The sequence below is a fragment of the Aethalodelphis obliquidens genome, unplaced genomic scaffold, assembly GCF_003676395.1.
Source record: "Aethalodelphis obliquidens isolate GAN/ISIS:26980383/991018 unplaced genomic scaffold, ASM367639v1 scaffold3, whole genome shotgun sequence".
Classification (NCBI taxonomy): domain Eukaryota; kingdom Metazoa; phylum Chordata; class Mammalia; order Artiodactyla; family Delphinidae; genus Aethalodelphis; species Aethalodelphis obliquidens.
Genome location: NW_020837947.1, coordinates 10,320,387 through 10,346,123, shown reverse-complemented (window position 1 = coordinate 10,346,123; position 25,737 = coordinate 10,320,387). Strand labels below are relative to the sequence as shown.

Below are 25,737 nucleotides of genomic sequence, written 5' to 3'. Positions count from 1 at the left end.
TGTTTGACATCCCATGTTCTCGGCCGCATAATGAGAGTGCATTTTATGGATTATATGACACACAGTGTCTCCTGCTTTACCATATTCAGGGAGCAGCAAATACATATGTACAGTTTAAGTGCCCTGTTTCCTTACTATACAGTTATCATATATCTCTGTACAGTGAAACCAGCCTTCAGAATGCTGTGTAGAAGGTGGTGATAATTCTTGGCTCTTCTCCTTTTTGCAGATGCAAAAAAATCTAAGAAAGGGAAGCCATTCCTCACCACCAGGAGTGCATGTAAAGGAGGGCTGCCTGCCAGCCACGGTATTCGGGAAATTCAATTCACTTGTAATTGAATCCCCAGCGCAACACTCCAAGGTAGGTGGTGTTATCCTCCATTTACAGATGAAGAAAGAGGCTAGACAGATTAAGTAATGTATATTAGGTCACCCAGATGTTAAGTAATAAACCAGGATTTGAACTAAGCTTTCTCTGATTCCAAAGTCTCTTCTAAGACTATGCTATGCACCCTTGGGCTGTTTACTTACTTCTTTGGGCCCAAGCTTGGTTATCCTCCTTAATAGCTCCCACTCTACCCTGGATACTATTTTTAAAAAACTATAAAAAGTTGCCCAACCGAATTAAAAATATTACAAAGCTACAACAATTATAAAGTTAAAACAGAATAGTAAGCAGAGAAACAGTAGAGTTCAGAAATAAACTTAGGTATATGATAAAGGAAACATTTCAAGTCATTTCAAATGGAAGAAAAATGGATTATTCTACAAATGGTATTGGGAAACCTGGTTAGCAAAACAATTAGTAGGTGCCCGATAAGTGACTGTAATTTGTACATGGTGCAACTATGATATAACATGTTGTCCAGCTCCCGCATGACTGCTGAGACAAGAGATTAGGGATAACTTTTTGAGTTCTGGACTTTTTAAGTCTCTGGTCTATACAGTACTCTGATCTTCTGAATGCCTCACACAATCTCCCACGACACTTTCAATTTACAGAGTGTTTTCACTACCCTATTAGTGCAGGGCAGGTGCTATTATTCCCACTTTCTATATAAAAGCACTGAGGCTCGGAGAGGTTAAGTTCACAGCTGGCATGGCATGTGAAACTTAAACACCCGCTTACTGATTCTTTGTGTTACTGTCTTACTATCAGACTCAATACACAAGCTCTCCATCACATTCACACCCACACAATTTAAACAATGAAAAACAATGTCACTATATTAATGCAATAACTATGTTAATTTCTCTGGATTCCTGATCAGTCTTTGTCCATAATACACATATTTAACATAAGTGCAATCATAGTTTAATTACAAGTTAGTGGCCCATTTTTCCACTTCACATTGTATCCTAATTCGCCAATACTGTTCACAGTTTTGCAGCAAATGACTGTGTACATCTTGACTGTCTCTTACACGCTCCTCTTCTTTAAACCCATCTGTGTAAATCTCCATTTCTTTTTTTAAATTTATTTATTTTTATTTATTTTTGTCTTCGTTGGGTCTTTGTTGCTGCGCGACAGCTTTCTCTAGTTGTGGTGAGCAGGGGCTACTGTTCGTTGAGGTGCGCAGGCTTCTCATTGCTGTGACTTCTCTTGTTGCGGAGCACGGGCTCTAGGCGCACAGGCTCAGTAGTTGTGGTTCCCGGGCTCTAGCGCGCAGGCTCAGTAGTTGTGGCGCACGGGCTTAGGCGCTCCGCAGCATGTGGGATCTTCCCGGACCAGGGCTTGAACCTGAGTCCCCTGCATTGGCAGGCGGATTCTTAACCACTGCGCCACCAGGGAAGCCCTAAATCTCCATTTCTAACCCAATTGCTCTTAAATGAATTTCTTTCACAGGAGTGAATGCATGCAGTTGTGTTCGTCAAACAGGCAGCCATTTATCTCCCTTCCCTCAAGGAGAAGTCCTGTGTCTTTTCCCAGTCCATGGGTAACTCTATATGTACAGTGTGTTTGGTTTCCTCTGCTTTCAGAGTTTCTCTCCAGGAACTCTTCTTCTGAAGATTCTTGCCTGGGTGTAAGCAGCGGAAGGGGATGTCAGTTGCCTTCTCGGATTAAGGATTCCCTCCCCACTCCTTTTTTAACCTGTGGCTTCCCAATTTAGCTTCCTCAGGACAGTCATCACTAAAACCATGATTCACCCCCATGGTTTCCTCCCTGGCCAGGGAGAAATTTCAAACTGAACATTTTCATCACCATTATGTATACAGTGTGATTCATGGAGAACAGACTCTGCTTAGAGAATTAAATAAGTCATTGTTTTCAATCATCCACAGTGGTTGTTTAAAGAGAGATACATCTTCCATACTTACTGTTCTATTCTCCCTATTTCAGGAGATGAAAGTGACCTCATGGAAACACACCCTGACCTGACTGGTCTCTGTTTGAAAACAAGTATATAAAGAGAGACATGGAAAAAGAAATATATTTTTTGGTCAGTGCCTGTCCTAAATATTCCATAAGGTCAAGTTCAGTCTACTTAAAATAAGGAGTTATGAGGTCTTAACAAGGCACTACTCAAATAGGCTGTCAACAAACACCTATGGAATGTCTGTGCATGAGTCTGTTAGATCTCAGAAGGACATACACAGTCTCTGCCCTCAAGAGGTTGATTCTCTACACCCAGTTGTCTGGCAGACACACACACTGACAAAATCTGCCAAAAAAGGGTGATAATAAGAGGGTTGTAATATTTCTGATAATAAGAGGGTTGTAATATTTCTGCAAAAGGTTGATTTAGATCAGGGTTATAACTATGAAGTGCTTTTACTTAATTAAAATGTAGATTATTAAGCTACAGAATAATAACCATAATAATAACTGGGAAAGATGCTATTATGATTTGGTTTTGCTTTCAGACAGCTAATTGCAAAACATTTGTGCAAGAGGAAGAGTAAGATTTTTTTTTTTCCCTGAGAACGTATGCTATCTATCAACAAAGGCAACTATTTTCTGTTTCACCATTAAGGAGTCTTTCCTGGGGAAAGAAGCTCTAATTGCGTTCTGGGAGCAAAGAAAGAAAATTTATGATTTAGTACATCCCAGATTGATTGTAACTTTTCATGACTCAGCAAAGATGGGTTAGGAATGTCCAAACATATTTGAATGTTACGCCTTTGTGAGGCATGGGCATTGCCAGTAGTTGAAGGTTATGGTAGCTGTGATTCAACAGGGGAACAGCAACCTCTATCTGAGAAAAATATAATACTATAGTAACAAGCCAAATTGCTGGCATTGTCAGTAGCTGTGATTTCACTTTATTGATTGTCTCCTGTGAAACATGAGGCTCTTTATTTGAATCATTTGTATAGGTGTCATATCAGGTTAATTGCAAAGCAATTGGATTTAATAATAATATAACTGTGTATCCATGTCCATCGATTCCTAGAATCGTGAGATGTGAATTGCACTTGACTGTGAGGTCGTGCGATCCTATGCGATGGGATGAGCCAGTCCCAGGCTGATCATGTAAATTTAAGCTGCCCAGAGTGAGCTTTAACTTATATGCCTGTTTGGATTGTTACTGAAATATTTTATAGGTCTGGAACATGATTGGTTATAAATTGGATGCCCTTGAATTGTTTTAAAAAGCATAGCTTTATGTTGAGTTAACAGCATGACGTTAAGATTGGTACCAGTGTAAATACAGAGGATGAAGGCTTTCTGTTGGCCACGCTTTCTTGCAAATTTGCACAGTTGCTTAAATTATTTCACTCTTAGTTGGGCTGCTTTGTCTTTGTTAGTCCATTGAGTAAGGAATGTAAGGTGGTTCTCAACATGGACAGAAGTTCCCTGAAAAGCAAGGACACATACCAGATAAATATATCAATGACCAAGTCCATCATTCCATAACAGCTAAAGAAACAACATCATTATATATTTGCATAATTTATATTTATGTTTAAAATTCGTGGATATTTTCCACTTTTTCAGTCAAAGGACATTCGTTTCCAAGAGGGTTGGAACGGGAAAAAACAAGTTTTGTGGGAAAATATCACATCCATATGGTGAAGAAAAACTAAAGAAAACATTCAAGACAAATCTAAGGAAAATTTAAGAGGTCTCAGAGACAGAAGGAAAAGAAGGAAGAGAAGAAAGAGGAGAATGAGGAAAGGAAGAGTTATAAAACGAGAAGATGGAGTAGCACAGTAAATACGGGCTGGCACGATAACAGCACTCAATAAAGGCTTTTGAATCAGTGACTCATTTAACCAAATTTTTAAAAAGTTGTGAAGAAAGTTAGTAATGAATCAAAATATATTGCCTAGATTGCTGTCTTTGATGAATCTAAAAAGGAGCAATGGACATTTTTGTTTAGGCCAAACGTTGCTACGTGAATTTATACTAAAATATTGTCTTTACCAGTTATATTTATATCGTCTATCATTTTAACTAGCACAATTGCCATAACATTTTCTCCATATCATTTGGCTTCACGGTCATTTTGGAGAGATCACTGGGAGAATCACTGACTTCTACAATTCATCCAAACCCAGAATGTAAAATCATTCCCCTAAACCTAAATGCTTCTCATCTCCCTCTGCTTTGGTTAAGCTGACTTTCTCACCAACTTAAAGACAATTTTTTTTTGGGGGGGGTTACCAAATCCAAAATAAAACTAAATACACTTAATAAGCATATTTATCTAGTAAGATATAAGCTATGTTTATTAGTGCCCCACAGGTTGATCTTTCTATGAGCACAAACCCTACAAGGTGGTTTTTAACCATTTTTTAGAAACATGTTTGAATGTGTTAATGGCTGAGATGCAGGCCCTGTCTAAATGCTAATGAATTATGTGACCATGTGTTCAGAGCTGCTCTGGCCCACAGTTGACAGCTGAGTCAACTGAAGGGAGCAGCAGTGACAGGAGACAAGAAAAGAAGCTACTTTTATCTTTTACAGATCTTTATTTGGTATGAATATAGTGATAATATTTCAGACTTAGGAGGACTATAGGAACCTGGACAATTTTAAAGGGAGGTGTAAGTGAGATTACACTATCAAGAAGAAAACTTCATATTTATGAATAAAGTTAAGTGCATAGTGTTTTCTAGTGTAATGAGGATAACAGGAATCAGTATCCTTCTGTTATGCCCCACAGTTCCATCTCTTTGGCCCTGTGATTTCACCATGTAGTCGCCAGACACTGGATTTTCTTAATTAAAGCGAGACTCTTTGTTAAGTGAAAACAGTAAAATGAAGAGATTCAAGTAAGAATCAACAAAAGAAAAATGACACTAAAACGATGAACCTTGCCTTACTATTCATATTTTTATGTAGCTCCTCATAAACACTCCTATTGTATAAAAAGTACAGCAATTTTCAACGATTAGGATGAATTTTGGACCCAAGACCGAAGAAAAGTTAAAAACGATAAAATGTTCTTCTCATTGTAAGGAGATGCTTCCTCTGAATGGATTCGTGTTTTTATATTTCATGTATTTCATAGGCACCTTTCTCTTTGTTCATAAACATTTTATTCATAGCCTGGAAAGACAAAAAACAAAAAGCAACAAAACCCTGACAATCCAATTTGCTTTTAGTTTACCTACTCTTGAGTCCCACCCTCCATTTTTCTACCTTATTTCTAGTGCCTTGTCATTATAATAGTGAAGGAAAACAAAAAGCCTACAGTGTTTGAGCAAAACCTCACCAAACTGCTTTGCCCTCCAAAACCTGTGTCCTGTGCCCCAGGGGCAGACACCAGCTGGAAAATGGGGCTGGGGAGGTGGCGCCGGGGAGAGGAGAATGGCAAAATGTGACCTGGCAGCACAGTGCTGGGAAATGGTGCTCAGGGCCTCTCTTAGGCTAGAGTTTCTATCTTATAAAAGATTTGAAATTTTTATACTGTCACAGAACAAATAAAACCAAAACTATTGTTTCACAATCTATGCAGCCAATTGCACGTACTGATTGCATGTTTCTTGTTTTATCACATTTCCAACAGTTGCAAATGTTTCTTCCCCTGGGACTGTCAGGATGTCATATTGGTTTACTAGGCGGGTGGGGGATAGGGGAGGACCTTAGAGCATGGAGAGATAGCTGTCAATTGGATGATGGAAGATGACACATACTTGCTGTTCCACCCACCCCCATTCCGTGCTCTGATCAGGCACTGATTCACTTGACTCATCGCTTAGGCATCCCCTATTTCATTTCCATGCACTTGTTCATGCCCACACTGACCATATTTCAAACCCCAAAGTGGGGCACCAGCTCTAGCAATTATGACCATACTTGCAGGACCATGGTCAGGTTTGAAATAAAAACTGTCTCAGAAGATCTAGACCATGAGACGGTCATATCCACTGCATTTCTTCCAGTTCATCCATCTATAAAAATCTACCCCATTTATTAGGGACTCATTTAAGTGCTCCTCATTCAAAAAAACTTTTTTTTTTAACTATTCTAATGTAATGTGACTCCTTCTGAATTAATAGTTTGTAAAATGTTGCCTTATATTTATTACAATGCTGATTTACATCTATAGAATATATTATAACATTATAACCTCATCCATACTTTTTTAAAACATGTAATATAAGCCATGCATCTGTTATTCTGATAAAAATGTAAAAGAGGGGAGTTTTTTTTTTAAAGTATGCTACATGTGGGCTTCCCTGGTGGCACAGTGGTTAAGAATCCACCTGCCAATGCAGGGTACACGGGCTCGAGCCCTGGTCCGGGAAGATTTCACACACCACGGAGCAACTAAGCCCATGCACCACAACTACTGAGCCTGTGCTCTAGAGCCCACAAGCCACAACTACTGAGCCCGTGTGCCACAACTACTGAAGACCACGTACCTAGAGCCTGTGCTCCGCAGCAAGAGAAGTTACCACAATGAGAAGCCCGCACACTGCAAGGAAGAGTAGCCCCTGCTCACCACAACTAGAGAAAGCTCTCGCACAGCAACAAAGACCCAACGCAGCCAAAAATAAATAAATAATTTTTAAAAATAAAGTATGCTACATGTATGTTATATATATAATATCATTAGAAAAGGCAATTAACACATAGCTTTCATGTTATGTATAAATGTTAACCATTTTTTAAGCACTATTCAAGCATGGCATGCTATATAGTGTTGGAATTTTTTGTTTTCTAAGGCTGTTCCTGTTTATAAACTACTTTGCCTACTCCCTTGGCCCTCCAAAAGAAACACATTTATAATCAATTTATTTAAGCAATTATAGATGAAGGCATAGATTGGGGAGGACCTACCTAAAGATCCTCTGTGACAATCTTAGAAATCTCAAGCCAAGATAGGAACATTAGTACTACACCTATTGCCTGTGCCACTCTAGAGGCACAGTTATATTAGCTTATAATTGATGCCTTGTATTTTATTTTCTTGCCTCCTTGTTTACTAACTCTATGTTTTCTAATAGAACTATGCAACTTTGGAGTTTGGGGATCAAATATCTGCCTGTCTTCCATTACCGCTGCTATCTAGATTGTCTGTTGACATTTTCTACATCTGGTCATCTGGTGTTTACTTGAACGAATACAATGAACATACCATTTCTAATACTGATACTCACTTTATCAGAAAGGTTATTCTTACAGTGAACTGAAATCTGATTCGTTGCCTCTCACTTCCTTTTTTTATTGAAGTATAGTTGATTTACAATGTTGTGTTAGTTTCAGATGTACAGCAAAGTGATTCAGAGTCTTTTCCATTATAAGTTATTATAAAATATTGACTATAGCTCCCTATGCTATATAGTGGGTCCTTGTTGTTTATCTCTTTTATATATAGTAGTGTGTATATGTTAATCCCAAACTCCTAATTTATCTCTCCCCCAAACCTGCCCCACTATCCCCTTTGGTAACCATAAGTTTGTTTTCTATGTCTGTGACTCTATATCTGTTTTGTAAATGTGTCTCTTTTGGAGAAGGTTCAAATAATGAAAGAATAATGTGGTTAAAGTACAGGCAATGAGGGGTAGGGAAGTAAGAGGTAAAGTTGGAGAGTTCAAACACCACCAGAAGCCTTGGAGGCCTGATAAGTTTTCTCCTCAAAATAATAGGAAGTCACTGAAGAGTGTGGTAAATTGCATTCTTGATCACCAAATATTCTGGCTTCACTTCCTCCAGTGTTTCTCCCTGTGAGAAGATCATGCATCCCTCCATACTGAACTCAGAAGAGACTCTGTGACCTGCTTTGGCCAATGAAGTAGGGGCAGCAATGACATGCGTCCCTTCCAGGCAGAAGCTTTAAGAGCCAGCATGCAGATCACACTTTCTCTTTGGTCATGGTCATTGCTACCATGGCCGGCAATGTTCCACATAGAGGCTGCTCCATCATCTTGAATCCCAAAGTGGAATTTCCATGGAGCAAAGCCACAGACATGCTATGAATGAGCAGTAAGCTGCTGTTGTTGAAAACTAAAGAGATTTCTGGGGTTGTTTGTTACTACAGGTATTACCTAACTTATTCTGACACATACAAAGGATTTGATGAGTCCTGAAGGAACATGACCAAATTTGTGTTTGGAAAAGATGAGCAACTACTATTCAGAAAGTAGATTACTGAAAAGAAACCAAAGTAGGTTCTGGAAAACAAATTAGGCAGTTATTACATTAATCCAAGTAATTGCACAATGGTGAACACAGAGATACAAAGATGTAGATATAGCCAAAAGCTATTTAGGAGGTAAAATTTTCAGGGTTTTGGGATAGATTTGGATCCTTGGTGGAAGAGGGGAATGGAGAAATGGGGGTTTTAGGGAGGATGCCTAAGTTTCTGGCTATAGGCTTCAGATGAACACTGGTGACTTAAGATGAAATGGGTAAAACTAAAAGAGGACAATACTTGAGAGAAAAGATCACGAAGTTTAGAACATGCTGAATCTGAAGCGCCTTTGAGACAGCCAAAGATGTTGAGTGGGCAGTTGGCTATAGGTCTGGGACCCAAAGGAAAGGTCAGGTTAGAGAGAGAAATTTAGGAATCACTGGTATATAGATGGTAACCATGGGTAGCAGTGAGTTTGCTAGGTAGAGAGTAAATAGTAAAAACCATAAGTGCAAGAGAACAAAAGAGAAAAAGATTTTAGGACTAAATGTTGAGAAGCTCCAAAACTTAACATCTGGGTGACAAACTTACGCTTATTAAGAAGGATTAACCAGGGAGGAGGGAAGAGAATCAGGAGGATATGGTGCCTCAGAAGCCAAAAGGAAAGAGTGTTTTTCAAAAAGGAGAGAGTGATTCAGTGTCAAGGCTGCTCAGAACTCAAGAAAGATGAGACCAAGAAATCTCCACCGGGTTGAGCAGCATGAAGGTCACCAGGGGCCTTTGCCACAGCCAGTTGTTACCAAAATGGTGAGATGCCACACAGTGTCCCTGCTGGCTGTCGCACAAGGACATGAGTGAGGCCAGCATCCCTACAGGAGGATCAGTCTCTATGTATCAGTCCTGCTGACAGGGTCTCACGAACATTCACTAACACGCCCCCTGTGCTACCCAGTAGTGTGTCCTGCCCCCTTTCTCCACCCTCTGCAGAGGTTAAGAAAAAAAGTATAGCTCCAAACCATGATAAAACCATTATTTAACATCATTTTGTGGGTATTTTGGAAAACAGGATTAACTACACATGCCATGATATTCAGTTACAAAATTAAACATCCTCTTAAAAAGTTTATTCACATTAATTTAAGTAATTTAAAAAATACCAAAACCCACATGCAGTGTTAAAACAAAAAACTTTCTGCTGATTAAAAAATACATATGTTCTTTTGAATTAGAGTAGTTTTTCTTTTTTGGCAGGGGGAGGGTGTAGGAGGTAGGGATAAAGAAATAATCCTCCCTTCTTATTTTCTTTTATTTAAATTTATTTTTTATTGAAGTATAGTTCATTTACAGTGTTGTGTTAGTTTCAGGTATGCAGCAAAGCGATTCAGTTATACATATATATCTATTCTTTGTCAGATTCTTTTCCATTATAGGTTATTACAAGGTATTACATACAGTTCCCTATGCTAATCAGTAGGACCTTGTTGATTATCTATTTTATATATATATAGTAGTGTGTATCTGTTAATCCCAAACTCCTAATTTATCCTTCCCCCCAACCCTCTTCCCCTTTGGTAACCATTTCTTATTTTTCTTAATTTCTGGTCCAGATTGCTCCTACAAATATTGTGACTACATACTTCTAGCTTATTCATTTATACAATAATCTTATTTTTTTTGTCTTTTGAACTGTCCCTCAAGCCCGGCCTTTTCTTTTCTCTCCCATTTCTGCCACTTCTTGCTTCTGTCTTTGCCCCCCTCCCAATTCATTTTGCATAAGTGCCTACCTGTCAGAATCCTATTCTTAAAATCCCATTTTAATCATTTCTCTGCCATCAGAGAAATGTAAAGTCTCTGAAACTTTACATCACATGAAATGTAAAGTTCTCCACTTAGAACACAATCTGTCCTCATCTGACTACCCCACCCCCACCCCAGGTACAAATTCTGCTCCGCTAAGGCTCATCAGAACCAGGCCTCACACTCCTATTTGCCTTTTCTCTGTACTTTGGGACCGACCTCCCCTTTGGCTGAAATGCCCTCTGCTCGTCCCTTCACATAACCAGATCTGACCCATCTTTCGAGGCCCTGTAGGAAAAATCGGCAGGTAGAAATTGCTTACCTTCTACAAGAAATTTGGTAGTAAAAAAATGAATTTTATGGAGATTTTACTATGCTCTTTACATGAATTATGTCATGGAGTACTCAGAATAGTCCCTTGAGATAGACAACATTTTGCATATGATGAAAGTAGGGATTAAGTTCATCCGTGGAAAAGCACTTAGCACAGTGTCTCCCCATGATAAGGATTCGGTAAATGCTGACTGTCATTATGCTTACTAGAGAGATTTAGTAATTCTTCCAGGTCACACAGCAGTAAGTGAAAGAGCTAGAACTCAAACTCCGGCTTCACAGCCCACTCTTACTTTGACAAGAGCAGCAATACCCTGCACTGCTGCTACCTTGCCAACCTTTCAACTGTTAGAGTCAACAGTGATTTCTGCTGCCTGAATTCCCTAGCAGTTGGAGTATCTGTACTAGGCTGGTTTGCACTTGATGGCTGTCTTACTTGGACTTTTACTTTTTCTTCAGTATATGTCTTATCTCAAGACATAAAGGTGTGTCTTATGTTTACTAGAGTAAAGACTAGTGGTGTGCGGACACATGTCTACCAATCAGCTCTCAAGGAGGGGAAGGGGCTGATTCATACTATTTGCTGATTTCAGTGGTATAAATACTGCTACAATGGTCAACTTAAAGATGCCAAAGTGAAGTTAACCAAGTCATAAAATTCTTGCAAGTTTAACAGTTGGCTCCTGCAAATTGGTGAAAGCTGGCTACGGCAAACCACTGGGACAAAGGATTAGATACTGTACTGTATTCTCTTGTTTTGCTTAGTGCCAAGCTTGGTGCTGAGCAAATAGGATGCATGACCGCATATTTGGAGCTTCTGGTTCAAGGCTGAAAATTGCATATAAACATTTACTCGGCCCACTTCCCAAAATCCCATTGAAATGATGATACACAAAAACTAATACTTCCATAATAGTGCTTAAACAAGAAAAGGTGCCAATAGTCAATTAGAAAATTTGACAAATTTATGAAAGACAAGAAAGCAGATGGATTCCTATTGATGGATAAGCCAAAGGAAACCACAAATTGAAACCAGCACCAGTGAGGCTGCTATGGAGGAACCATTCTTCCCAGGAGGACTCTAAGCTCAGCAGGTACGGATAGCTTAAGTAGACAGTGGAGCAAATAATCAGGGCAATTCATTTAAAGGCTAAGGAATACCTGAGTCAGTCTGCCCACTGCCTCTTGTACATATTGTGAGCATTTTGTCCCCAGCTACAGGTCTCAGAATTGCTTTTAAAACCAAGTACAATGTTTCTCTGGGAAGGACCCACCCCCCTCCCTGCCCCACCACTCCACAATGTGGATATTTGAGGCTGAAGAAATAAGAGCAGAGCCTCTGAGATCTCTGACCTTCAGAAAGACTCAGAGGGAAAAACTGGGTATAATAAATAAAAATGTGTTTTAATGGCCAAGCTGTAGAGGAAGGGGAAGGAAATCTCCAAGTGGCACAGATGAAGAGAAACATCAAAGGCAAGGCGCTAAGTACAAGCTGTACGGCCCGCCTCCCTTGCAGCTGGGGGTGACCATGTGATACAGATCCAGCCAACAAGATGTAAGCAGAAGTGGGCTAGGGATTTCAGGGAAAGTTTGGTTTTCCTGATCTGGGAACCATTCCTTCCTCCTTGTTGCTTTCTTCTCCCTTCTCCTACCTGAACTGTGGTCATGAGGCCAGGAGTGGAATAGCCAGCTTGCCACCATAAAACAAGCAGAAGGATAAAAGCTACTCTTTAAGGATGGAGGGGCAGGAAGATACAAGGAGCTTGAGGAAAAGGACATGGATGACAGTATTGCTTCCCTGCTCTGCCTATTTCCAACCTTCTTATTATGTTAGAAAAATAAAGCCCTTCCGATTTAGGCCACTATAGTAAAGTTTGGTTGCATCCCTAAATGGTGTCTTGTATGTCTGGGATTTTGGATGGGAGAAAAACACCTTTGAGACATGGAAACCCCAGGCCTGAGCTATGTGTGTGCATGGGAGCTGAATTTATACTACTTGCTTGACTCAGGAATCCCAAATTGAGAAATTAAATTTAAAAATCAAGCCAGGACATCTGAAACCTCTAGAGCCCTAGCAGTAAAAATGTACATTCAGGGCTCCCCTGGTGGCGCAGTGGTTGAGAGTCCGCCTGCCGATGCAGGGGACACGGGTTCGCGCCCCGGTCCAGGAGGATCCCACATGCCGCGGAGTGGCTGGGCCCGTGAGCCATGGCTGCTGAGCCTGCACGTCCGGAGCCTGTGTTCCGCAACAGGAGAGGCCACAGCAGTGAGAGGCCCGCGTACCAAAAAAAAAAAAAAAAAATGTACATTCACTCCATGGGAACACTTTCACATCTCCTGGGAAGGAAAAAAAATTAGATATAAGTTCATAGTCAAAAATTACAAGGTCTGTGAAAGAATAAACTACCATGGGTGAGTCAACAAATATAGCAAAGGGAAGAATCAGCATTCAGAGAACTGCATCTAAAAGAACACTCTGAAAGAGACTATGAAATGCCTACAACATGACCAAAGATGTAAACAAAGGCACAGGAACCATAATGAGAAAAAGAAGACAACATGAAAACAGAATAAACAACTCTGAAAAAGAACCAAATTGAGTCTCTATAAATGAAAAACATAGTCACTACAATTAAAAACTCAATGAAAAGGGTAATGAATATTTGAGACAAAAATGAAGAAAGAATCCATAAACCAGAAGATAGATTTGAGGAAATTTCTCAGAATGTGGGACAGAAAAACTATGAAATTGTGGCTAAGAGCCATGAGAAGTTTCAATATATATCAAGTAGACATTCCAGACAGAACAAAGAATAGAGAAAGGGGGGAAGAGATAATATTTAAGAAAATAACACCTGAGAATTTTCTGGAAATAAACTAAAACATAAATGAGTCTTCAGATTTCAGAAGCATGCAAACATCCCAGCAGTATAATTTTTAAAATTCACCATTTGATATACAATACTATGGTGAAACTTCAGAATGTCAATGATGAGGAGAAAAATCTTAAAAGCAACCAAAGCAGATATCCTAAAAACAAAAAGCAAAAAAAAGTCCAATTAGACCTTCATCAAAGTTGTCATCAGTCATCATAGATGTCTATGGGAAATAAATGGCATCTTTATGCTGCTAAGAGAAATAATCCTCATCCTAGAATTCTATACCCAGGTAAATTTTTATTTCATACTGAGAGTGAAACAGACATTTCAAACCAACAAATATTGGGAGTTTACCACTCAATGACTCTTCCTAAAAGATCTACTGTGGGGTTTACTTCAGTAAGCTAAACAGCTGAATCCAGAAGGAAGAAGTGGAGAGCAAAACATAAGGATGAATAAAGAATTTGGTAAACACATTGTCAAAATTAAGTAATGATTTACTGTAAATAATAAAACTGAGGGCTAATGTGAGAGGACTTTAAAAATAAGGTAATACTAAGATACCAGTCAACAATTACACAAGACATTGTAAAGGAAGATCTGAGTTAAATGGTCATAAAGCCCTGTATGCGTTTGAAGAAGAACAGACATATTGATTAACTTTATATTCGGTTAAGAATTTCTAAGAATAAACAGTAAAGAAATAGAAATACAACTTTTAAACCGAAGAGGACAAAGAAGGAAATTAAAAGAAAAAGAGAACTTGAGATATTGACAGTCCAATAAAAGGCAAGAAATGAAGGGGATGGGGAAAAAACCAGAAATACAAAATCTAAATGAATTCTAAATAGAAAATCTAAAAACATAATGCTGAGTGATACATACATTATATGAATATAAATGTATATTTCAAAACGTGAATCAATATAAAATATTGCTAACGGACAGATACATGAAGAAAAAATATAAAAACAAGGCTAGGAAAGACAGTCACCAATTTCAGAATAGTGGCTACCTTTGGAGGGGAAGGGAGGAAACTGGGACTGAAAACAGGTACAAAGGCTTAAATGTATGTTCACATTTTTTCCCTATACTGTAAAGGAAGGAAGGAAGGAGGGAGGGAGGGAGTGGGGAGGAGAAATGATGAGCCATTCAATCCAAGGGTAATTCTACACAAATAAGCAACACATGAAAACTGACCCCTTAACAAATTAAAAAGTAGAGAGAACAGATATAGCATGAATAAATAGGAAATAAAACCTATGGAGGTTGATTGGATAACAGCTTGTCTTCGGTTACTGGTATTGGCATTAGTGTTCTATCTGCAAAGGTTTCTGGGAGAGAAAATGAATTTAATTTGCAGAAGAAAAGATTGATATTAGAGTGAAGGAAGGATTATGTGACTCTAAGACTGTTTCAACCTTTAATAGATGTTACTATATCCATTTTAGAAGAGTCTTGTTTCCTTAAAATATGTACAAGTAAGAATGATTTGACTTATAAAAATCTCTTTCTGAAGGCAAAATGTTACACTAGATAACTGTTCTCCAACGTGTTGATGTGCAAACATCTGGGTAGAAGAACTGCAAATGGTAAAAGACCTCCTTGGGATGCTTCCAATTCATAAAGTCTCAAACTAAGGAAGTTCCTGCACGCACTGCTGTTTGCCACAGTTCTGAAGAGGAGAAGAGAGGGACAGGGAAAGGGAAGGGGAAGGGGAGGAGGAGGTGGGGAGATCAGAGGTAAAACTGCATAAACGACTCACCTACTTTTACCTACTTGTTCCCTGTTTCTCACTCAGGCAAAGGGTTAGATGCAAAGAGAACTGGAATAAACTCCAAATGTGATCACTTTCTACATTTCCTCTTCCTACAATTTTCCAGACAGCTGGCCTCCCTTACCTCAGCCAGGGTAGAGAGAAAGTGGGGTCTAATTACATCTCTTCCAATTCAAGCTGGCCATGGGGACAGTATCAGTGGGAACATTTGTTCATGGGTTTTATTGTTAAGTTTACGGCAGCTAAAAATACAGGCCCTGCCCTTTTGTCTTTTCTCACAGTGATGGCAGAGACTTTCACGCAGACACCAAGACCACCAGACATGACATCCTGGGTCAGTCCTGCAGACCCTTCACTGCTTCTTGGAGGGTCCCATGAATACTTTGAGGACTACCAGGTGATATAATCTCTGCCACCCCAGCCAGAAGGATGACTCTGAAATGTCATTTCCCCAACAATTCTCCTTTTTTCATTGAGGTATAATTCATATATTATGAAATGCACATATTTTAAATTAATTCTATTAATTTTGATAAAATTATGCTCCCATCCCAGTCAAGGTACAGCATAAAATCACTTTTAAAGGAAAATTATTTTCTGGATGAAGCCAATAGCAATGAAACACAATAGCTTCTATTTCCAAATCTTACATTTGCAATTTTAGAAATAGTACCCAAGACTTGAAGATAATGAGATACAGTGTAGTAAATAGTACATTTTACCCCATCTATAAGAATAGTTCGATTTTCCATAGTCATTTAGATAAGAAACAGAAAATGCTATAAATCACTGTAAAGTGATTTGTACTTTAAAGTACAAATCTTAACATTCGTATGCTGAAAAATGATTAATCATACTTTATATTCTTTTCATATTTTATTATACTGCCACATGAATAAGCTGATATACCTTATCTTATTTCCTATCGGGAACAATCTGGATTAACAGTCTAGGCTGAATTCCATGCTAGAAACGAGGATACAGAGCTACAAATGGTTCTCTTTAAGTCAAAGGAAAATAAGAACAAGTACAGGAACACCTTACTCTGGAGTTTCTTTATTTGGGTTTAAACCTCTCTTCACAGGCTTTTTTCAAGTCTTTGAAGCATTATTAAATGATCCTACTATTGATTTTCCGTGCCTCAGTCCTGGTGAAAATGGAGTGACTTGGACCACTAATGACTGAAGTCCACTCATCGTCTGAAGGACAATCACAAAGGCTGGAGCTCATTCCTGCAAGCATCCTCATAACTTAGATTTCAACGCCTGGAAATAGGACAGGTGGGAAATAGGACACAGAGTTCAACTCATCTCTCTTACTTAAATATAGCACTGCTGCTATTTCTGTTACTTATCTTGGGAAATTTTATAAGTATTGGTATATTTTGCTATTCAGCATGAAGCTGTGTGCCTCATTTCTACCTTTGAGATCCAAATTTCCAAGTAATCACTTTTAGGAAAGCATTCCTCTATTTCCAGCTTCATTCTCCATGGGCCATTTATTTGTGATGCTGAGCCACTGAGTAACTTGAACTTACAGTAAGAATTTGTGATGCCAGTTTCCATCGTAAAAAGAAAAGCTTTTCAGACAAACCAATTTTTTTAAAAATGCGTAAAAGAAATGAACAGGCATTTTCACATAAGAGAGGGGAAAATGAATGGTCTCATAAGTTCAACCTCATAAATAATCAGGAAAATGCAAATTAAAACCACAGTGAGACACCATTTCAACACCCCTTCAGAGCAGCAAAACTCTGTAGTCTGACAATACCAAGTGTTGATGAGGATGTAAAACTACATCCTAAGCACATTATACTTATATTATGTGGATGTTATATGACTGTATGTCATGTGACTGTATGTTAGATGATATTAAATAAGTGTTACTTTTCTTAGGTATGGTAATCCTGAAGTATTTGGGAGTGAAATGTCAAGATGTCTACAACTGTAAAATGGTTCAGCATAAAGGATGAGCAGAGAGAAAGCAAGTAGGGGGCAGGCTCTGGGGGCAGAGTCTGTAGGTCTGAATTGTGTCTTGCCCACTTATTGATTGTAGTTTGGGTAATTAATCTCTCTCTACCTCAGCTTAATTATCTGTGAAATGGAAGTAATGGTGGTATATATTCAATAGAGATGTTGTGAGCATTAAATGAGGTAATTCACGTAAAATACTTACAGTGGTCACTGCTTTGTCATAAGCCTTCAATAAATGTTATTACCTCTGTTGGCTCCATTTTGTAGTTGATGTAAGTTGAGACTCAGAAAGGTGATATAACTTGTTCAGTCACATAACTGGCTATTGGTGGTTGGAGCTAAAAGAGCTGGAGCTGTCAGGAAGCTCTCCTACTAGTAAACAGCAACACACACACAGCAGCCCTGTTTACAAGAGCAAATATTTGAGACAATCCAAGTGCCCATCTACTGTAGAATGGATTGCTAAATTATGTTACATTTCCCTACTAGAACCCTATACAGCCAGGGAAAGGAATAAGACAAATTAACATGAAGAGTATCAAAAAATTGAAATAAGTTAAAAGCTTTTATTTTATCCTTAAAGATTTTAGCTGCTCTAGCAACAAAAGGACTGATTAACTCACTAAAACTACCATGAAGGGCTTCCCTGGTGGTGCAGTGGTTGAGAGTTCGCCTGCCGATGCAGGGGACACGGGTTCGTGCCCTGGTCCTGGAAGATCCCACATGCCGCGGAGCAGCTAGGCCCGTGAGCCATGGCCACTGAGCCTGTGCGTCCAGAGCCTGTGCTCCACAACGGGAGAGGCCACAACAGTGAGAGGCCCACGTACCGCAAAAAAAAAAAAAAAAAAAAACCTACCATGAAGAAAATAAATCAAAAAATGCTTTTGTTTAGAAACACTTTGTACTTCATCACAGCATTTTCTGTAAGAGCAAGAAATTGTTATCTAAATGTTTAACAGGTGAGTAGTTATATAAACCAAAGAATTACTCCTAAAATGAACTAATTAGCAGCCATTAAAGTTGTGTCTTTAAATGAATATTTAGTGATATGGTGGAATGCTCACTATATAATGTTGAATTAAAAAATATAGAATTGCAAAGGGCAGACAGCAAGAAGAACTACAATCCTGCAGCCTGTGAAACAAAAAACACAATCACAGAAAGACAGACAAGATGAAAAGGCAGAGGGCTATGTACCAGATGAAGGAACAAGATAAAACACCAGAAAAACAACTAAATAAAGTGGAGATAGAAAACCTTCCAGAAAAAGAATTCAGAAGAATGACAGTGAAGATGATCCAGGACCTCAGAAAAAGAATGGAAGCAAAGATCGAGAAGATGCAAGAAATGTTTAACAAAGACTTAGAAGAATTAAAGAACAAACACCTAGAAGAAATAAATAACAAACAGAGGTGAACAATACAATAACTGAAATGAAAAATACACTAGAAGGAATCAATAGCAGAATAATTGAGGCAGAAAAACGGATAAGTGACCTGGAAGACAGAATGGTGGAATTCACTGCCGTGGAACAGAATAAAGAAAAAAGAATGACAATAAATGAAGACAGCATAAGAGACCTCTGGGACAACATTAAATGCAACAACATTCACATTATAGGGGTCCCAGAAGGAGAAGAGAGAGAGAAAGGACCCGAGAAAATAATTGAAGAAATTATAGTCGAAAACTTCCCTAACATGGGAAACAAAATAGCCACCCAAGTCCAGGAAGCACAGAGAGTCCCAGGCAGGATAAACCCAAGGAGAAACATGCCGAGACACATAGTAATCAAATTGACAAAAATTAAAGGCAAAGAAAAATTAATGAAAGCAACAAGGGAAAAACAACAAATAACATACAAGGGAACTCCCATAACGTTAACAGCTGATTTCTCAGCAGAAACTCTACCAGCCAGAAGGGAGTGGCACGATATATTTAAAGTGATGAAAGGGAAGAACCTACAGCCAAGATTACTCTACCTGGCAAGAATCTCATTCAGATTCGATGGAGAAATCAAAAGCTTTACAGACAAGCAAAAGCTAAGAGAATTCAGCACCACCAAACCAGCTCTACAACAAATGCTAAAGTAACTTCTCTAAGTGGGAAACACAAGAGAAGAAAAGGACCTACAAAAACAAACCCAAAACAATTAAGAAAATGGTAATAGGAACATACATATCGATAATTACCTTAAATGTGAATGGATTAAATGCTCCAACCAAAAGACGCAGGTTCGCTGAATGGATACAAAAACAAGACCCATCTATATGCTGTCTACAAGAGACCCACTTCAGACCTAGAGACACATACAGACTGAAAGTGAGGGGATGGAAAAAGATATTACATGCAAATGGAAATCAAAAGAAAGCTGGAGTAGCAATACTCATATCAGATAAAATAGACTTTAAAATAAAGAATGTTACAAGAGACAAGGAAGGACATTACATAATGCTCAAGGGATCAATCCAAGAAGAAGATATAACAATTATAAATACTATATGCACCCAACATAGGAGCACCTCAATACATAAGGCAACTGCTAACAGCTATCAAAGAGGAAATCAACAGTAACACAATAATAGTGGGGGACTTTAACACCTCACTTACACCAATGGACAGATCATCCAAACAGAAAATTAATAAGGAAACACAAGCTTTAAATGACACAACAGACCAGATAGATTTAATTGATATTTATAGGACATCCCATCCAAAAACAGCAGATTACACTTTCTTCTCAACTGCACATGAAACATTCTCCAGGATAGATCACATCTTGGGTCACAAATCAAGCCTCAGTAAATTTAAGAAAACTGAAATCATATCAGGCATCTTTTCTTTTCTGACCACAACGCTATGGGATTAGAAATCAATTAAAGGGAAAAAAACGTAAAAAACACAAACACATGGAGGCTAAACAATACGTTACTAAATAACCAAGAGATCACTGAAGAAATCAAAGAGGAACTCAAAAAACACCTAGAGACAAATGACAATGAAAACAGGATGATCCCAAACCTATGGGATACAGCAAAAGCAGTTCTAAGAGGGAATTTTATAGCAATACAAGCCTACCTCAAGAAAAAAAAAAAAAAATCTCAAATAAACAATCTAACGTACACCTAAAGGAACTGGAGAAAGAAGAACAAACAAACCCAAAGTTAGGAGAATCAAAGAAATCATAAAGATCAGAGCAGAAATAAATGAAATAGAAACAAAGAAAACAATAGCAATGATCAATAAAACTAATTGCTGGGTCTTTGAGAAGATAAACAAAATTGATAAACCAGACTCATCAAGAAAAAGAGGGAGAGGACTCAAATCAATAAAATTAGAAATGAAAAAGGAGATGTTACAACAGACAACGCAGAAATACAAAGCATCATAAGAGACTACTACAAGCAACTCTATGCCAATAAAATGGACAAACTGGAAGAAATGGACAAACTCTTAGACAGGTATAACCTTCCAAGACTGAACGAGGAAGAAATAGAAAATATAAACAGATCAATCAAAAGTAATGAAATTGAAACTGTGATTTAAAATCTTCCAGCAAACAAAAGTCCAGGACCAGATGGCTTCACAGGTGAATTCTGTCAAACATTTAGAGAAGTACTAACACCCATCCTTCTCAAACTCTTCCAAAATATTGCAGAGGAAGGAACACTCGCAAACTCATTCTATGAGGCCACCATCACCCTGATACAAACCAGACAAAGATACTACAAAAAAAGGAAATTACAGACCAATATCACTGCTGAATATAGATGCAAAAATCCTCAGCCAAATAATAGCAAACAGAATCCAATAACACATTAAAAGGATCGTACACCGTGATCAAGTGGGATTTATCTCAGGGATGCAAGGATTCTTCAATATACGCAAATCAATCAATGTGATACACCATATTCACAAATTGAGGAATAAAAACCATATGATCATCTCAATAGATGCAGAAAAAGCTTTTGACAAAATTCAACACCCACTTATGATAAATACTCTCCAGAAAGTGGGCATAGAGGAAACCTACCTCAACATAATAAAGGCCATATACGACAAACCCAGAGCAACATCATTCTCAATGGTGAAAAACTGAAAGCATTTCCTCTAAGATCAGGAACAAGACAAGGATGTCCACTCTCACCACTGTTGTTCAACATAGTTTTGGAAGTCCTAGCCATGGCAATCAGAGTAGAAAAAGAAATAAAAGGAATATGAATTGGAGAAGAAGTAAAACTGTCACTGTTTGCAGATGACATGATACTATACATAGAGAATCCTAAAGATGCCACCAGAAGAACTACTAGAGCTAATCAATGAATTCGGTAAAGTTGCAGGATACAAAATTAATGCACAGAAATCTCTTGCATTCCTATACACTAATGATGAAAAATCTGAAAGAGAAATTAAGGAAACACTCCCATTTACCACTGCAACAAAAAGAATAAAATACCTAGGAATAAACCTAAGTAGGGAGACAAAAGACCTGTATGCAGAAGACTATAAGACACTGATGAAAGAAATTAAAGATAATACAAACAGATGGAGAGATATACCATGTTCCTGGATTAGAAGAATCAATATTGTGAAAATGACTATACTACCCAAAGCAATCTACAGATTCAATGCAATCCCTATCAAATTACCAATGGCATTTTTTATGGAACTAGAACAAAAAAAACCTTAAAACTTGTATGGAGACAAAAAAGACCACAAATAGTCAAAGCAGTCTTGAGGGAAAAAAACGGAGCTGGAGGTATCAGACTCCCTGACTTCAGACTATACTACAAGCTACAGTAATCAAGACAATGTGGTACTGGCACAAAAATAGAAATACAGAAAAATGGAACAGGATAGAAAGCCCAGAGATAAACTCATGCACCTATGGTCAACTAATCTATGACAAAAGAGGCAAGGATATACAATGGAGAAAAGACAACCTCTTCAATAAGTGGTGCTGGGAAAACTGGACAGCTACATGTAAAAGAATGAAATCAGAACACTCCCTAACACCATACACAAAAAGAAACTCAAAATGGATTAGAGACCTAAACGTAAGGCCAGACACTATAAAACTCTTAGAGGAAAACATAGGAAGAACACTCTTTGACATAAATCACAGCAAGATCTTTTTTGACACTTCCTAGAGTAATGAAAATAAAAACAAAAATAAACAAATGGGACCTGATGAAACTTAAAACCTTTTGCAAAGCAAAGGAAACTACAAACAAGACGAAAAGACAACCCTCAGAATGGGATAAAATATTTGCAAATGAATCAACAGACAAAGGATTAATCTCCAAAATATATAAACAGCTCATGCACCTCAATATTAAAAAAACAAACAACCCAAGCAAGAAATGGGCAGAAGACCTAAATAGACATTTCTCCAAAGAAGACATACAAATGGCCAAGAAGCACATGAAAAGCTGCTCAACATCTCTAATTATTACAGAAATGCAAATCAAAGCTACAATGAGGTATCACCTCACACCAGTTAGAATGGGCATCATCAGAAAATCTACAAACAACAAATGCTGGAGACTGTGTGGAGAAAAGGGAACCCTCTTGCACTGTTGGTGGGAATGTAAATTGATACAGCCACTATGGAGAACTGTATGGAGGTTCCTTAAAAAACTAAAAATAGAATTACCATATGACCCAGCAGTCCCACTACTGGGCATATACCCAGAGAAAACCATAATTCAAAAAGACACATGCGGGGTTTCCCTGATGACACAGTGGTTGAGAGTCCACCTGCCGATGCAGGGGACCTGGGTTCGTGCCCCGGTCCGGGAGGATCCCGCATGCCACGAAGCGGCTGGGCCCGTGAGCCATGGTTGCTGAGCCTGCACGTCCAGAGCCTGTGGTCCGCAGCAGGAGAGGCCACAGCAGTGAGAGGCCCACGTACCACAAAAAAAAAAAAAAAAAAAGACACATGCGCCCCAATGTTCATTGCAGCACTATTTACAATAGCCAGGTCATGGAAGCATGCTAAATGCCCATCGACAGACGAATGGATAAAGAAGATGTAGTACATATATACAATGGAATATTACTCAGCCATAGAAAGGAACGAAATTGGGTCATTTGTAGAGACGTGGATGGATCTAGAGACTGTCATACAGAGTGAAGTAAGTCAGAAAGAGAAAAACAAATATCGTATATTAACGCATATATGTGGAACCTAGAAAAATGGTAAAGATAACCAGTTTGCAGGGCACAAATTGAGGCACAGATGTAGAGGACAAACATATGGACACCAAGGGGGAAAGTGGAGGGGTTGGGGGGATAGGGGTGGTGTGATGAGCTGGGAGATTGGGATTGACATATATACACTAATATGTATAAAGTGGATAACTAATAACCTGCTGTATAAAAATAAAATGAAATAAAATTCATAAAAAGAAAGTTACATTTCACGTGGGTCTTAAAAATATATATATATGTAGAATCCCAAACATTAAATATAAATATACAATTGACCCTTGAACAACTCTGGGGTTAGGAAGACGACCTGACCATCAACCCCCTGCAGTGAAAAATCCATATAACTTTATAGTTGGCCCTCTGTATCCTCAGTTCCACATCCATGGATTCAACCAACTACAGATTGCCTAGCGCTGTAGTATTTATTGAAAAAAATCTGCATATAAGTGGACACATGCAGTTCAAACTCATATTATTCAAGGGTCAAATATATATACGTATATATTTGTATGTATATGTATATAATAGTGTATATGTATACCATATATTTATATATATTCACATATGACATATAAAAATACATGTATCTCACAGAAGAATAAACCTGGAGGTTTATGCACCAAAACAAAGTTTTTTAAGTTAAAAGTGGGTTTCTTTGGATGGAGAGATGGGAATGGTTTTTCCTTTTTGTTCTCATCTGTAATCTTGATTTTCTTTTATTTCTACAGTGACAATATAAAAGTGGTGAGTCAAGAGAGTAATTAGGCAGCATCTAATAAAGTCATGGACTTTGTCCCTAGAATCCTGAAACATTTCCCCTCCCGGGTGAAATTCTTCACATGTGCACAAGGAGACATATATAAGAAGGTCCATAGCAACATTGTTTACGACAGAGAAAAAGTAGAAACAACGGACATCAATCAGCAGAAGCACAGGTATCTAGACGTGGATATCTAGGCAGCAGTTAAAAGGAAGGAAGCAGAGGTACTGTACTCAAGCTGGGTATATCACAAAAATACAATGTGGAGTGCTTATCTGCAAATTGCAGAAATGTAGGTGCAGTATGATACCGTTTATATAAAGATTAAGAACATGCAAAATCACACTATATAATGTCTTATTTATGTGTATATACATTATGTGGCAAAAAAGATTTTTAATGCATGGTTATGATAAATAGTTTATATGAGGAATGTAAGGGTACTGAGATTAAGAAGGGGGACACGTGGTATGAGGGGGCTTCAATTACACCTGAAATGCTTTATCTCTTGGGCTGAGTAGTAGAATGCAGATGTTTGTTATATAATTCTCTTTGGGTTTGTTGTATGCCTGAAATGTATAATGAAGTAAAAATTTAAAGTCGAGTGTATCTCTAGAAATGAAATTAATTTCATTTCTGGAAGGTGCAATCATGGACTTTTGCACTAATTTCTTAAAATATTTTTACATCTTTATTTTTGGCAAAACCGACATTTCCAAACCAGAATATTTATTTTCCTGCTAAAATAGAAATGGCTTTTAATGAGCATATTTGATTATAATCATTACCCAATTTTGTTCAAAACGCAAACTATCTTCACTGGGGTAAAAATTAAAACATACGACTCCCTCCCTTAAAAATACGTATTTAAAAGAGGGGGTTTAGAGACAGGCGTTGAATCTGAAAAAAGTAGCAGTCCTTCGATTCTTTCTGCATATTCTAAAGTTAGGGGGAACTCTATGCTCAGAGTAGCCCCTCGGTGTCTAAGCCGGGCTTCCAGCCTTGGCATGGCCGGTGATCCCAATCCTGGCCAATTTTGTCAGGAGGCAGAATTACACATTTGCACATGGTTACACAGTTTCGTCAGCGAAACAGATTTAAACTAGCTTTAAGAGAAGGAAAAGAAAACATTCGGTGCATTCCACGTTTTCCCTTAAGTATACTGTACCTTCCAGTCATGCTGCATTTTGCATTCCTCAGAGCCCCAAAAAGCTATTTAAACTTTGCACATAAATCACTCCATCCCTTGTGAAATATAGCTGTCTCCTGCAAGAGAACTCCGGGGCGACCGGTCCCAAGTGGCTACACCCGGTGGGGGGGGGGGGGGGGAGGAGCCCAGCTCAAAGAGAATCAAAGGCAGGTGACTTGAAGGGACGCGCTGCCTGCCTGGAAGGCTGGAGAGCCTCGGGGAAGTTCTCATTTTTTCTGTTCCGCATCCACCACAGTCTTTGGATTAAAAGCTCATGTGTTTAAAGCTGGT

At 38.4% G+C, this 25,737-nt stretch overlaps 2 long non-coding RNA genes across 4 annotated transcripts; one reads left to right on the top strand and one right to left on the bottom strand.

Moving 5' to 3' along the window:
- The first annotated feature begins 251 nt into the window (after positions 1-251).
- LOC113607398 (uncharacterized) lies at positions 252-17,971 on the top strand. The gene is made up of 4 exons (XR_003427929.1): positions 252-361; positions 15,596-15,791; positions 16,399-16,594; positions 17,210-17,971. It is a non-coding gene; the product is annotated as an uncharacterized LOC113607398 (long non-coding RNA).
- LOC113607385 (uncharacterized) lies at positions 3,277-25,737 on the bottom strand. 3 transcript variants are annotated; one of them, XR_003427925.1, is made up of 4 exons: positions 25,426-25,737; positions 16,359-16,579; positions 5,272-5,497; positions 3,277-3,799 (listed from the first exon to the last, which is right to left on the bottom strand). It is a non-coding gene; the product is annotated as an uncharacterized LOC113607385 (long non-coding RNA). The 3 variants fall into 3 exon arrangements; XR_003427928.1 differs by lacking the exon at positions 16,359-16,579 and having other exon boundaries at positions 25,426-25,730; XR_003427924.1 differs by lacking the exons at positions 16,359-16,579; positions 25,426-25,737 and having other exon boundaries at positions 5,272-6,646.